The sequence below is a fragment of the Poromitra crassiceps genome (genome assembly GCF_964638095.1).
Source record: "Poromitra crassiceps genome assembly, chromosome: 16".
Classification (NCBI taxonomy): Eukaryota; Metazoa; Chordata; class Actinopteri; order Beryciformes; family Melamphaidae; genus Poromitra; species Poromitra crassiceps.
The window spans coordinates 17,202,283-17,215,634 of NC_139645.1; the positions used below are offsets into that span (position 1 = coordinate 17,202,283).

At 41.7% G+C, this 13,352-nt stretch overlaps 1 protein-coding gene across 1 annotated transcript in view; it reads right to left on the reverse strand.

Annotated features, from left to right (window-relative positions):
- LOC310791474 (metallophosphoesterase MPPED2) overlaps positions 1–11,029 on the reverse strand; it is a gene marked incomplete at its 3' end in the record, with an annotated part of 139,694 nt that extends 128,665 nt beyond the window's left edge. Inside the window, exon 1 of the mRNA XM_083653161.1 lies at positions 10,870–11,029. The remainder of the gene's footprint in view (positions 1–10,869) is intronic.
- Between the last annotated feature and the right edge of the window lie 2,323 nt (positions 11,030–13,352).

Below are 13,352 nucleotides of genomic sequence, written 5' to 3' on the forward strand. Positions count from 1 at the left end.
TCCAAATACTATTTAGAATGCGTTACTTAAACTTGAGTAATCTAATGGAATATGTTCCAAATGACATTGTAGGGCATGTATGTATTCGGTAATCTGTAGTGAAATAGGTTGTAAAGGTAACCCTCTCCCAACACAGGGCAAAAGACACACAATACAGTCACACAGCTGCTGCTTTTCAGAACAACAACATCAAAATCCTCACCGCATAAATCAACATAACTGCTGAGAAAATACAATGCACCCAAACACACAATCAGGTTGGGCTGCTGCTGCTCGGTGAGCTAGGAGGACTGGAAAGCACACCGACAAAACAAACATCAACTCTGTGATCAATACTTTGCCTTTCATAATTAGTCATTACAATATTCATATACTTTGTATGTTGTGTAATTACAGTTTCCTTGTGTGATTTCTGACAGCAAAACAGAATTGCTTTGCAGTGCTAGAATTTGATTTGAGGGGGGGTGTTAATTAGCAACATGCAACAGTGTGTCTCTATCTATCTATCTATCTATATATATCTATATCTATCTATCTATCTATCTATCTATCTATCTATCTATCTATCTATCTATCTATCTATCTAGTGCCCTCTAGAGAGAGAGTGACGTCAGCGGAGGACCAAAATGCGAGACTCATTAGCCAATGAACAGCCAGGAATGGGTCTCGCGCTACTTTTGCATGCTAAAATAAAGCTGATAATGTACAATTTGATTCATGGGGAGGAAAAACCCTTTCAGAGTACAACACAAACTGTCTATTTTGCTGCAACTCGACAGTGCTGCTTAATCCAGGACCTTACTTCCTGGAACTCTTGAGAGTAAAAAACTGGTCCATTGGAGTGAATGGAGATGTCGGGACTCTTCCATCTACACGGCTCTGTATCTATCTATCTATATATATCTATCTAATCACTGCAGAAGTAAATCAAAACATACTTCATCAAACAAAATTTTAAACATCATGCAGGGCAGAAAGTATGCCAAATTATCAGATTTATTTTAGCTGATACCATTAGACCAGACTTGACTGAAAAAGTATACATTTAACTAAAAGCAAGAATTAGAAGTCTGTGATCCACACTCATTTGATTTTAAAGGCAGCACTGCTGTCCGTGACACTACCTATTCGGTTGGAGGGAAACCAATGTGTGTAAAAATGACTGCAGGCTTGGCCTTCAAGCCATTATTATTAGCCAGCTGAAATGTAATAACCCCAGAGAAAAGCTACAGATTTAACCCCTTCAGTGTTTTAAATGTAGCTAGGCATTTCAGTAAATAGATTTAACCCCTACAGTGTTTTAAATATAGCTAGGCATTTCAGTAAATAGATTTAACCCCTACAGTGTTTTAAATGTAGCTAGGCATTTCAGTAAACAGATTTAACCCCTACAGTGTTTTAAATATAGCTAGGCATTTCAGTAAATAGATTTAACCCTTACAGTGTTTTAAATGTAGCTAGGCATTTCAGTAAATAGATTTAACCCCTACAGTGTTTTAAATGTAGCTAGGCATTTCAGTAAATACATTTAACCCCTACAGTGTTTTAAATGTAGCTAGGCATTTCAGTAAATAGATTTAACCCCTACAGTGTTTTAAATGTAGCTAGGCATTTCAGTAAATACATTTAACCCCTACAGTGTTTTAAATGTAGCTAGGCATTTCAGTAAATAGATTTAACCACTACAGTGTTTTAAATGTAGCTAGGCATTTCAGTAAATACATTTAACCCCTACAGTGTTTTAAATGTAGCTAGGCATTTCAGTAAATACATTTAACCCCTACAGTGTTTTAAATGTAGCTAGGCATTTCAGTAAATAGATTTAACCACTACAGTGTTTTAAATGTAGCTAGGCATTTCAGTAAATACATTTAACCCCTACAGTGTTTTAAATGTAGCTAGGCATTTCAGTAAATAGATTTAACCACTACAGTGTTTGAAATGTAGCTAGGCATTGATTTCAGTAAACAGATTTAACCCCTACAGTGTTTTAAATGTAGCTAGGCATTTCAAGAAATAGATTTAACCCCTACAGTGTTTTAAATGTAGCTAGGAATTTCAGTAAATATATTTAACCCCTACAGTGTTTTAAATGTAGCTAGGCATTTCAGTAAATACATTTAACCCCTACAGTGTTTTAAATGTAGCTAGGCATTTCAGTAAATAGATTTAACCCCTACAGTGTTTTAAATGTAGCTAGGCATTTCAGTAAATACATTTAACCCCTACAGTGTTTTAAATGTAGCTAGGCATTTCAGTAAATAGATTTAACCACTACAGTGTTTTAAATGTAGCTAGGCATTTCAGTAAATACATTTAACCCCTACAGTGTTTTAAATGTAGCTAGGCATTTCAGTAAATACATTTAACCCCTACAGTGTTTTAAATGTAGCTAGGCATTTCAGTAAATAGATTTAACCACTACAGTGTTTTAAATGTAGCTAGGCATTTCAGTAAATACATTTAACCCCTACAGTGTTTTAAATGTAGCTAGGCATTTCAGTAAATAGATTTAACCACTACAGTGTTTGAAATGTAGCTAGGCATTGATTTCAGTAAACAGATTTAACCCCTACAGTGTTTTAAATGTAGCTAGGCATTTCAAGAAATAGATTTAACCCCTACAGTGTTTTAAATGTAGCTAGGAATTTCAGTAAATATATTTAACCCCTACAGTGTTTTAAATGTAGCTAGGCATTTCAGTAAATAGATTTAACCGCTACAGTGTTTTAAATGTAGCTAGGCATTTCAGGAAATAGATTTAACCCCTACAGTGTTTTAAATGTAGCTAGGCATTTCAGTAAATAGATTGAACCACTACAGTGTTTGAAATGTAGCTAGGCATTTCAGTAAACAGATTTAACCCCTACAGTGTTTTAAATGTAGCTAGGCATTTCAGGAAATAGATTTAAACCCTACAGTGTTTTAAATGTAGCTGGGAATTTCAGTAAATAGATTTAACCCCTACAGTGTTTTAAATGTAGCTAGGCATTTCAGTAAATAGATTTAACCCCTACAGTGTTTTAAATGTAGCTAGGCATTTCAGGAAATAGATTTAACCCCTACAATGTTTTAAATGTAGCTAGGCATTTCAGTAAATAGATTTAACCCCTACAGTGTTTTAAATGTAGCTAGGCATTTCAGTAAACAGATTTAACCCCTACAGTGTTTTAAATGTACCGTAAATTCCGGACTATAAGCCGCGGCTTTTTCCCCGTTTTTTGGCCCTGCGGCTTATATAACGGTGCGGCTTATCTATGGATTTTTTCAGAAAAGAAAAAAAAATACAAATAAAATCTCTCTTTTTTAGCACTCTTTCTAACTATAAATCCACTTCTGTTTTAATTTCCTCTCTTGCCCTCTTTACACCACACCGCGGACACTGTGTGCACTGTAAAAATAAACAAAGGTGGTGTTGTGTTATGTTGTTTTGTTGAAATGTTACGGTAATACGGTAAATGGGAGCTTCCTCAAACAGCCATCTCTTTCCCGACAATCCCCTCTGTGCGTGACCCCTTACATATGGTAATTACGGTAAGCAAACGGCCACTCGGCCAACAACTCCCTCCCCCGACTACCAGGAGAAAATCACAAACTTCGGCGAATTCACACAAAGGAAGATCAAGGAATATTCCATCGAACCGGAGCAGATCATAAATATGGATGAAGTGCCTTTGACGTTCGACCTGCCACTCACTCGGACTGTTAACAAGAAAGGTGAATCGTCGATCACATTGAGAACCACTGGGCACGAGAGAACGAATTTCACTTGTGTTCTGGCCTGCTCTGCATCTGGAGTAAAGCTGCCGCCAATGGTGATTTTTAAGCGGATTACGATGCCGAAAGAGAAAATTCCCAGTGGGATATGCCTCAGAGTCAACAAGAAAGGGTGGATGATGGAAAGTGTCATGAAGGAGTGGCTGGCTGAGTGCTACGTCAAGCGCCCTGGAGGATTCTTTCACCAAAAAAAAGCTTTGCTCGTTCTCGACAGCATGAGGGCTCATATAACAGATTCCGTGAAAGCAGCCATCAAGACCACAAACTCCATTCGGGTTCCGAAATGCTGGACTGCTGCGTGATGATGACGCCGGCACAGCTGGGCGCCTTCAGAGGCTGTTCGATTCCGACACCGACAGTGACGAAGAGGAGTTCCTTGGTTTTGAGAGTGACAACGAAGGAGAGAGGAGAGTGGTTGACGAAGCCACCCTGAACCTGTTCGTTTCCGACACTGAAGTTGAGGACTTTGCTGGTTTCAGTACGGAGGAAGAAGAGGAAGACGAGGATTAGTGACTTGACTTTGACTCTGACTCTGTTTTTGACGCTGCACCTTCACCTAAAAGATGAAGACAAGGATTACGGTACCTGGTTTGATTGTTGACAGCACCTTTTGTTGAAATGTTAATAAATGGGAGCTTCCCCAAACAGCCATCTCTTTCCCGACATTCCTCTCTGTGCACGAACCCTTACATATGGTAATTAAAGGCCGGCTTTACCGTGAATATATATGAATATATATTAATTCTTAAAAAATCTTAAATTTCGAATCCGTTGAAATTTTTGAAATTGCTTGTTCACAGCCAGAGAAAAAAAAAATGAAAAAAAAAAAATGAAAAAAAAAAAATGAAAAAAAAAAAAAAAATTGGGCCAGGTGACGCGTTTCGCGTCGAAACGCGTCACCTGGCCCATTTTTTTTTTTTTTTTTTTTTTTTCATTTTTTTTTTTCTCTGGCTGTGAACAAGCAATTTCAAAAATTTCAACGGATTCGAAATTTAAGATTTTTTAAGAATTAATATATATTCATATATATTCACGGTAAAGCCGGCCTTTAAACATCAAAACACCCGCGGCTTATAGTCCGGTGCGGCTTATATATGTAAAAAACAGTCAATTTTGCTGCTGCGGCTTATATACCGGTGCGCCTTATAGTCCGGAATTTACGGTAGCTAGGCATTTCAGGAAATAGATGTAACCCCTACAGTGTTTTAAATGTAGCTAGGAATTTCAGTAAATAGATTTAACCCCTACAGTGTTTAAATGTAGCTAGGCATTTCAGTAAACAGATTAAACCCCTACAGTGTTTTAAATGTAGCTAGGCATTTCAGTAAATATATTTAACCCCTACAGTGTTTTAAATGTAGCTAGGCATTTCAGTAAATATATTTAACCCCTACAGTGTTTTAAATGTAGCTAGGCATTTCAGTAAATAGATTTAACCCCTACAGGTATTTCAATATAGCTAGGCATTTCAGGAAATAGATTTAACCCCTACAGTGTTTTAAATGTAGCTAGGCATTTCAGTAAATAGATTTAACCCCTACAGTGTTTTAAATGTACCTAGGCATTTCAGGAAATAGATTTAACCCATACAGTGTTTTAAATGTAGCTAGGCATTTCAGGAAATAGATTTAACCCCTACAGTGTTTTAAATGTAGCTAGGCATTTCAGGAAATAGATTTAACCCCTACAGTGTTTTAACACGTTGACTGCCAACGACGTATTGATACGTCAAGCAGAATCCAACCGTTGACTGCCAGCGACGTATTGATACGTCAAAAAAATCGTTTTTTTTTTTTTGACGGTGGGGCGTTGATCAATCCCTTTTACGTCTCCTATACAATTATTGGAGGTATTGAATGTGTATAATCTATTTTACCGACCCACTAAGTGTTGACAGTGCTCCCCCAGACGAGCGAAATCAAAGAAAAAACTGCCGCGGGAGCAAGCCATTCAAGGAAATGGCGAGGCGATTTTACAGTAATCCAGACTTGTCTTGCCCGAGAGCGGCCGCGCAGGCAGCAGCACACAGAGAGCGGAGAGCGATTTGCAAAATAGATTATAGGTGAAACACACTTTGAAACACCTCAGAAAGGCCAGAATCAACATCTGCCCATCGCCCACGCATTCCCCGGCCCATCTTGACTCGCACAAGGAGCGTCCGCACGCAGGCAAGCAGGCAGGCAGGCACGCAGGCAGGCAGGCAGGCAGCAGCAACGCGCTTCTGACACGCCCGCTGTAGAGCCAGGAGGAAGGAGGAGAAGACACACGGAGGGAGGAGTTTGAATGAGAGGGGTGTTTCCTGCTGTTATGGAGGAAATTACTGTTCAAAACTATTGTTTAGAATGTCTGACGGTCTTACTGATGCCAAAAATGAATGGTTAAAGTGACTGTTCTATCGAATTTCACAAAAAGCCATTTATCTCTGAATAAATTTCCAGACGCTGAAACCATGCTGTACTCAACGGCTAATATCTACATAACTACTAACTCTACAAACTAACTCTTTTAGACAGAGAAAGCACACATTCTATTAGTACTTTTCTGAACTTTGTGTTCACAAAGTCCAACCAGAAAATTATGCTCGGCTCTTGTAAAATGAGCCAGAATCCTCAAAAAAAGGCCTGGCAGAAGCTACCTACAGTAAAAAAAAAACGGCTGGCAGTCAATGTGTTAAATGTAGCTAGGCATTTCAGGAAATAGATTTAACCCCTACAGTGTTTTAAATGTTGCTAGGCATTTCAGGAAATAGATTTAACCCCTACAGTGTTTTAAATGTAGCTAGGCATTTCAGTAAATAGATTTAACCCCTACAGTGTTCTAAATGTAGCTAGGCATTTCGGTAAACAGATTTAACCCCTACAGTGTTTTAAATGTAGCTAGGCATTTCAGTAAACAGATTAAACCCCTACAGTGTTTTAAATGTAGCTAGGCATTTCAGGAAATAGATTTAACCCCTACAGTGTTTTAAATGTAGCTAGGCATTTCAGGAAATAGATTTAACCCCTACAGTGTTTTAAATGTAGCTAGGCATTTCAGTAAATATATTTAACCCCTACAGTGTTTTAAATGTAGCTAGGCATTTCAGTAAATAGATTTAACCCCTACAGTGTTTTAAATGTAGCTAGGCATTTCAGTAAATACATTTAACCCCTACAGTGTTTTAAATGTAGCTAGGCATTTCAGTAAATACATTTAACCCCTACAGTGTTTTAAATGTAGCTAGGCATTTCAGTAAATAGATTTAACCCCTACAGTGTTTTAAATGTAGCTAGGCATTTCAGTAAATACATTTAACCCCTACAGTGTTTTAAATGTAGCTAGGCATTTCAGTAAATACATTTAACCCCTACAGTGTTTTAAATGTAGCTAGGCATTTCAGTAAATACATTTAACCCCTACAGTGTTTTAAATGTAGCTAGGCATTTCAGTAAGTGTAGAAAGTCTTCACACACACCATCCACAGAAAACAGACTGGCTTTTACACTGACAATCCCCCCTGAAACACACAGAAATACAAAGAGGTTTGGCTCTGCGGGCCTGCTGCTCTCATTCTGAAACCAAGCTACGTTAATGAATCTCACCTATTGAGCTGCCCTGCTGTCTTTACATAACACACACCTTCTTAAAGGAACACTCTGCCCATTTTCAACCAGCTTTGTATCATTAGAACATCAGTAGTATATCAGAAAACTGTAAACTGTTTTGAAGTCTGTCATTTAATTTGACAGTTATTGAGTGTTAAAGTGTGGACCAGTGACATCACTGGTCCACACTTTAACACTCAATAACTGTCAAATTAAATGACAGACTTCAAAACAATTTACAGTTTTCTGATATACTACTGATGTTCTAATGATACAAAGCTGGTTGAAAATGGGCGGAGTGTTCCTTTAAGTATCAAATTCAAGGACTTGCCCGGCCCAATTTCCCCAAATTTGAAGGACCCACCAACACGGCATAGTTTGTGACACGGATCAACGTTAAATACAGTTACACAACACTGAGAATTCCTATTCTCACAGACAACAATTAAACAAGAGAGGCTTGACTGTGTGAACATCTCAACTGTGCTGTGTTAACGTACATGTTAAGTAAAAATATATATATACATTTCTATTCTTGCCAAAAAATATATCAATTCAAGCACTTTCAATGACCCATGGCCATGACTATTTACCGCTATGGCTATTTTCAAAAACGTTCAATGCCTTGATCCCCCCCCCCCAAATCCACAACCTGTCAAGGATTTCAAGAACCCATGGGAACCCTGATGATAACAGTCCAATAAAGCCTGGGGGTTACACACACACACACGTGCATACACACACACGCACACACACACACGCATGCACGCACGCGCACACACACACACGCACACACACAGAGGAGAAAGAGGCTAGCAGGCTGTGTGTGGTATCTTTGACGCTTACTCACCGGCTGGCTGCTTCCTCCTGTCTGACCTGCCTGACTGATAGTAAGTAGCCTCTGTGGGCTAGACTGCCTTTTATACCAGACTTTCTGATACACACACACACACACACACGCACTCACGCGCTTGCACAGTGCACACACACACACACACACACACGCATGCACACACACACACACGCACGCACGCACGTGCACGCACACGCACACACACACACACACACACACACACACACACACACACACACACACACACACACACTAGGGATGTTAATGACGATGATGATTAATTGCTGAATTTGATCGATCAAACATATTAATCACCAATGTAAGATACGTGCCGTTTTTAATTTAATTTTTTGCTGAAATGATTTAACACCGTGAGGGTGAAATTTAACTTTCACCGCTGCTTTATACAGAGGAAGAAGAAAGCCGAGCAAGCAGGGAGAATTACACCCAGAAAAACAACACTATTATTCAGTGTAAACATTGTATTGTAATATGTTGACATACAGCACGTCCACAAGCACAATGACAGCTAATGCAGGAAGTTTGGTTGGTTGATTAACTTGTTGAGTAAACGCCTCAAGACAGGTGTAAAAAAACACAACCGCATTTTGCATTTTCTATTTTGAATGTCAAAAGCTGTTTTTTTATGATGATTAAACGATTTGATGATCGTTAACATGACCAATTTAATCGATCAAGGAAATTAATTAAAATGTGCGTCCCTAAGACACACGCACACACGCAAACACACACACACACACACACACACACACACACACACACACACACACACACACACACACACACACACACACACACACACATCTCAATTTAACAATTTCTGAGGGGGATTAAAGGCAGCCGCTCCACAGTTCACCTGATGCTCATAAAAAGGCTGCTTCCTTAAAATACCCTATTTTAATGCAACGTGCATCAGTCTCGTACTGCTTACTGATCTACACTATGTTGGCATTGAACATTCCTGCAATCCACGGATACGTATAATTAACCTTTCTGAACCCGAAATATGTTGCATATCACATTTCTAAATACGCATGTATCAACGTTGTAGTCTGCTATTGGAATGGCACGGGGGTCACTCAGGAGGGCTGTTGTGATCGGGGTGCAGAGAGCCGTGTTCGATCCCCAGCATGTTCAAAGTCGACATTTCAACTGTAAGTCACATTTAACGCCTTTCTGATTTAAGCCTAACCTAAACCCAAACCATAATCCATAACCTAGCCGTAACCAAGCTGTTTTACTTGCCTAAAACAAAAGTTGTAAAGTTGTTTCATTTGCGTTTAACGTAAGGTCACGCCACCTTACGTTAAACGCAAATAAAACAACAAAGGTTTTCAAATTAACCACCGTTTTGTAGTTTTTTTTTGCAGAAACGTAAAACGTAACACATTTTAATTTGAGATTGGACCTACTACCTAACGTTATCCCATGGTTTTGCAGACAGGTAAAAATGCTGGTGTTTGATTGTGGCTTTTGAGTGGGTTTGCCCTGCAGAACACAGCCTGGACCTGTCTGAATCAGACCCACACACTGCAGAGGGGAAGCCACATTATTCCAACTCCAGTCAACCCTGCTGCTGCTGCTGCCTGCAGCCAGGAGACTCAACACACAACTAGAAGGCCTTCAAACACTTCCTCCACATGAATACAAAATTATAATAACTAATTAAAATATATATATAAAAAAATAAAAAATAAAAAATAAAATAAAAATAAAAATAAAAATAAACCATGTGTGTGCACACACACTTCCCTACTAAATTCCAACCGGGGCAAAAGAAGAAGTAAAAAAAAAAAAAAAAACAGAACAAGTGATCTGCTGCTGCACTTTGGACGCTTCTGGTGCTTCCAACGTGCCCTTGCTGGCCAAACGTAGGCCCTGTGAGAGAGGCTGTGGCTCTGGGTCTGGCTGGGTGCTCCTGCTCCGGCCCCGCCGTGTGCAAGTCTGCAGCACCGGGGCTTGTCTACTGTACTGTACCTCCTGGGCTCCAGTACAGTAGCAGCGACTAGCTGTAGCTTTAGCCTGCTCTGCACTGCCATGCAGTTTATTATGCATGCTTTAGCTTCGCACTGACTGAGCTCTCTCTCTCTCTCTCTCTCCCTCCTCTCCTCTGCGCTGCTGCACGCATTGTTTTAGTCCTGCCGACATTCACGCAATATAACTTCGCGAATATAGAGACGAGTCGGGAAAAGCAAAGAGAATGAGAGAGTAATATGGTAATAAATTGACCTCTTCTGATCTGATCTGATCTGATCTGATAGAACGCATTGCACGATGTGGCCGCTGTCTGCTTGCTGCCGCTTGCTGCTGAGTGTTACAATGTAATGTAACACTGCTGCTTTCAATATTGTACCAAGAAAAAAAATCAAAGGGGGGAAAAAAGGTCTGTGGATCCCTGAACTCTGCGATCTGCTGCCCGGCTACACAAACAGCCAAAGGTGGGTCGGTGTCAAGAGAACCAGCAACCTCTGGCTCTTCCTCGTAAAATGACAAGCCACCTCTTAACCTACACGGCTTTGTGTCATGGGTTCTCACCCCCCTCCCTCTCTCCCCTTCTCCCTCTCCCTCTCCCTCTCTCTTCCATGCCTGCGGTTTTCAAAGCAGCAGAAGCAGAAAGGTTGAATAGCTCTGTACCTTGGTGTTTTTTTGGCCGATAAAGAGTGTCGGGGTCGCCCTCTGCTCTCTCTACGCGGTGGCGGAGAGACGCGGATCCATGCGGAGAGGAAGCCGTCCGGGGTGGCAGTCTGGGCGGGTAGGGCAGGAACCTTCGACCCGGGGGGACCTCTCGGCTGGCTCCTGTGGAAACCAGACAGACGGAGGGAGAGAGAGAGAGAGAGCCCCGAGCAGGGGAGAGAGACACTGACACACACAGGGAGAGAGAGAGAGAGAGACAGAGGGGGAGCCAGTCTGTGTGGAGTGCAGTGAGTCGGAGCTGCCACTGGGGTCAGAGAGCAGAGCAGAGCACAGCCCCCCCTCGTGCGCGTGCCCGCACACATCGGCGGGCACGCGCGTATGGAGGGAAGCGCGAGCGCGGGGCGGGCTGGCTGGCCAATCGCGATTGCGCGCAAGCCCCGCTCTCTCCTGCCGCCTTCAGGGGCTGTTGGATTATTTTTACATTCAAATATACAAACAGTGCAGACATGTGCTCAGCTCAGCATTGTATGCAAATAAACAAGAATATAGAATAGAATAGAATAGAATAGAATAGAATAGAATAGAATAGAAGAATTTAAATAAATAAGCAAATAAAATTAGGCACAATATGAATGATTCGCCCAAAATGGTGACATTTGCCGGTAAATGTGATGTTTTATTATATGATATCCTTTTTGCTTTTTGTGTAAAACAATGATTATTACAATCATGTTATTGTATGCTTCTTATTTGAATAAATTTGATCTAGTTCAGGCCTAGTGTGCATATGAATCCTCTTCGTTAACCGATTAACATATTTCTCACAGAAAACGCCAGCCACAAATACCGCTGCTTTTATTATGGTCCATTTTGTTATTATTTCCAATACAACCAAAACCACTTTATTACGACGTGTGAACTCGGCAGGGGGCAGTTTACGAAGAGCACATGAAGGCATCATTTCAACCGGTTCGTTTTCTTCACCGCAGACAGAATTCAGTGCTTCCCTTCAGTGCTTCCCTCTCACGTTCGACTTGACTACTCCAGCTGTGGCCACGGAGCAGATCGAAGTCAGAGGTATCAGACTGTTTAATCCGCGTTATGAAGATTCATGCAGGGCATAGGAGGGATGGAACTGGCAAAAAAATGTGCTAGCTATTGATTTCATCCCATGAAATCAAATACATAATTCGATATCGGACGTGGTCGCTGCACCGTGAACTCAGCAAATGCCACCTCGTTTGTAAACCAGTCTGAATGCTAAATGCTTGGCTTGCCTTGCCTGTAATAGGAAATATTAAAGGGGGAAATCCACTATTAGGGTCAATGTTTAGTTTATTGCCAATTGGTGATTTGGAATTGGAGGAGGCTAATTAATAGGCACACCTGAATGCTGGGTTTGAATATGTATGCATGCAAGTACTCATATTAAAGTGCTGTTAATTAACCTAAAACGATGGCCTGAAATAGCCTGTTTCTAATCTTCCTCAGAACTCAGAAAATGCATGGTGTCTGAGCCCTTGTTCACACAGGACGCCGAACGTAAGTAGAGCTGAAGCTTGAGGCAGGCACACGCTGAACTGATGCCTAACCGTTCACACAAGAAGCCTTCTCTTTTCCTCTCAGCGCCTTCTCGGCGTGCCTTGAACCCGCCCACAACTCCCATTGACTTAATGCCTGGCAGCTTCAAGCTTCACGCGTCACGGCTTGAAAATAGGACTGAATCCTGAACGATCGCTTCGGTGTTGCTTCGGCGTTGCTTCGGCGCGGGGCTGGCGTGAACGGTCTCACCTGTTACCAAGGACGCCGAAATGAAACTGCGTGGCCTTGGCGTGGCTTTGGCGTCAATCTCCCATCAGAAAAGCTCAATAAAACAGCTCCAGGCTTGCTGCTCAAAGCGCTGGTCCGGCAGCTCTTAGCGAGCCACGGACACCATGACAGCAGGGCCAGCCTATCACTCAAACCTGAACGATTTTCTTTTCACCACGAGGCAGGCGCTGACAAAACGTCCACAAGTCACTTCTCCTCAGGTAGTTTAGTAATCCAGTTCCTAAACTCTCACACTGTACATTTCCTCCTGACCTCCAGACACCGACAACCAGGCAAAACGAGAGCGCGACCCGGCTCCCCTCTCTCAAGAGCGGGGTGAATCTCTCTCTCGCACCGGTGGCACGGTAAAAGCTGTGACCTCGGGCATGAGGTGTTCTAATAGGCTCTGGTAACCTTGATTGGGCTGCGTTCGCACAGCGTGATTTGTTGTGTTTGTTTTGTGTGGAGAAAGCTCTGCCCGGAGCGCTTCTTGTGAGGAGAAATAGAGGATACGCACAGACATCACTCTCCCACTTGAACCCGCCCCCTCAATCGGGACTGAGTGGCAACACATTCAGCAGGTTCCTCCCTGAGCAGCAGGTTCCTCCCTGAGCAGCAGGTTCCTCCCTGAGCAGCAGGTTCCTCCCTGAGCAGCAGGTTCCTCCCTGAGCAGC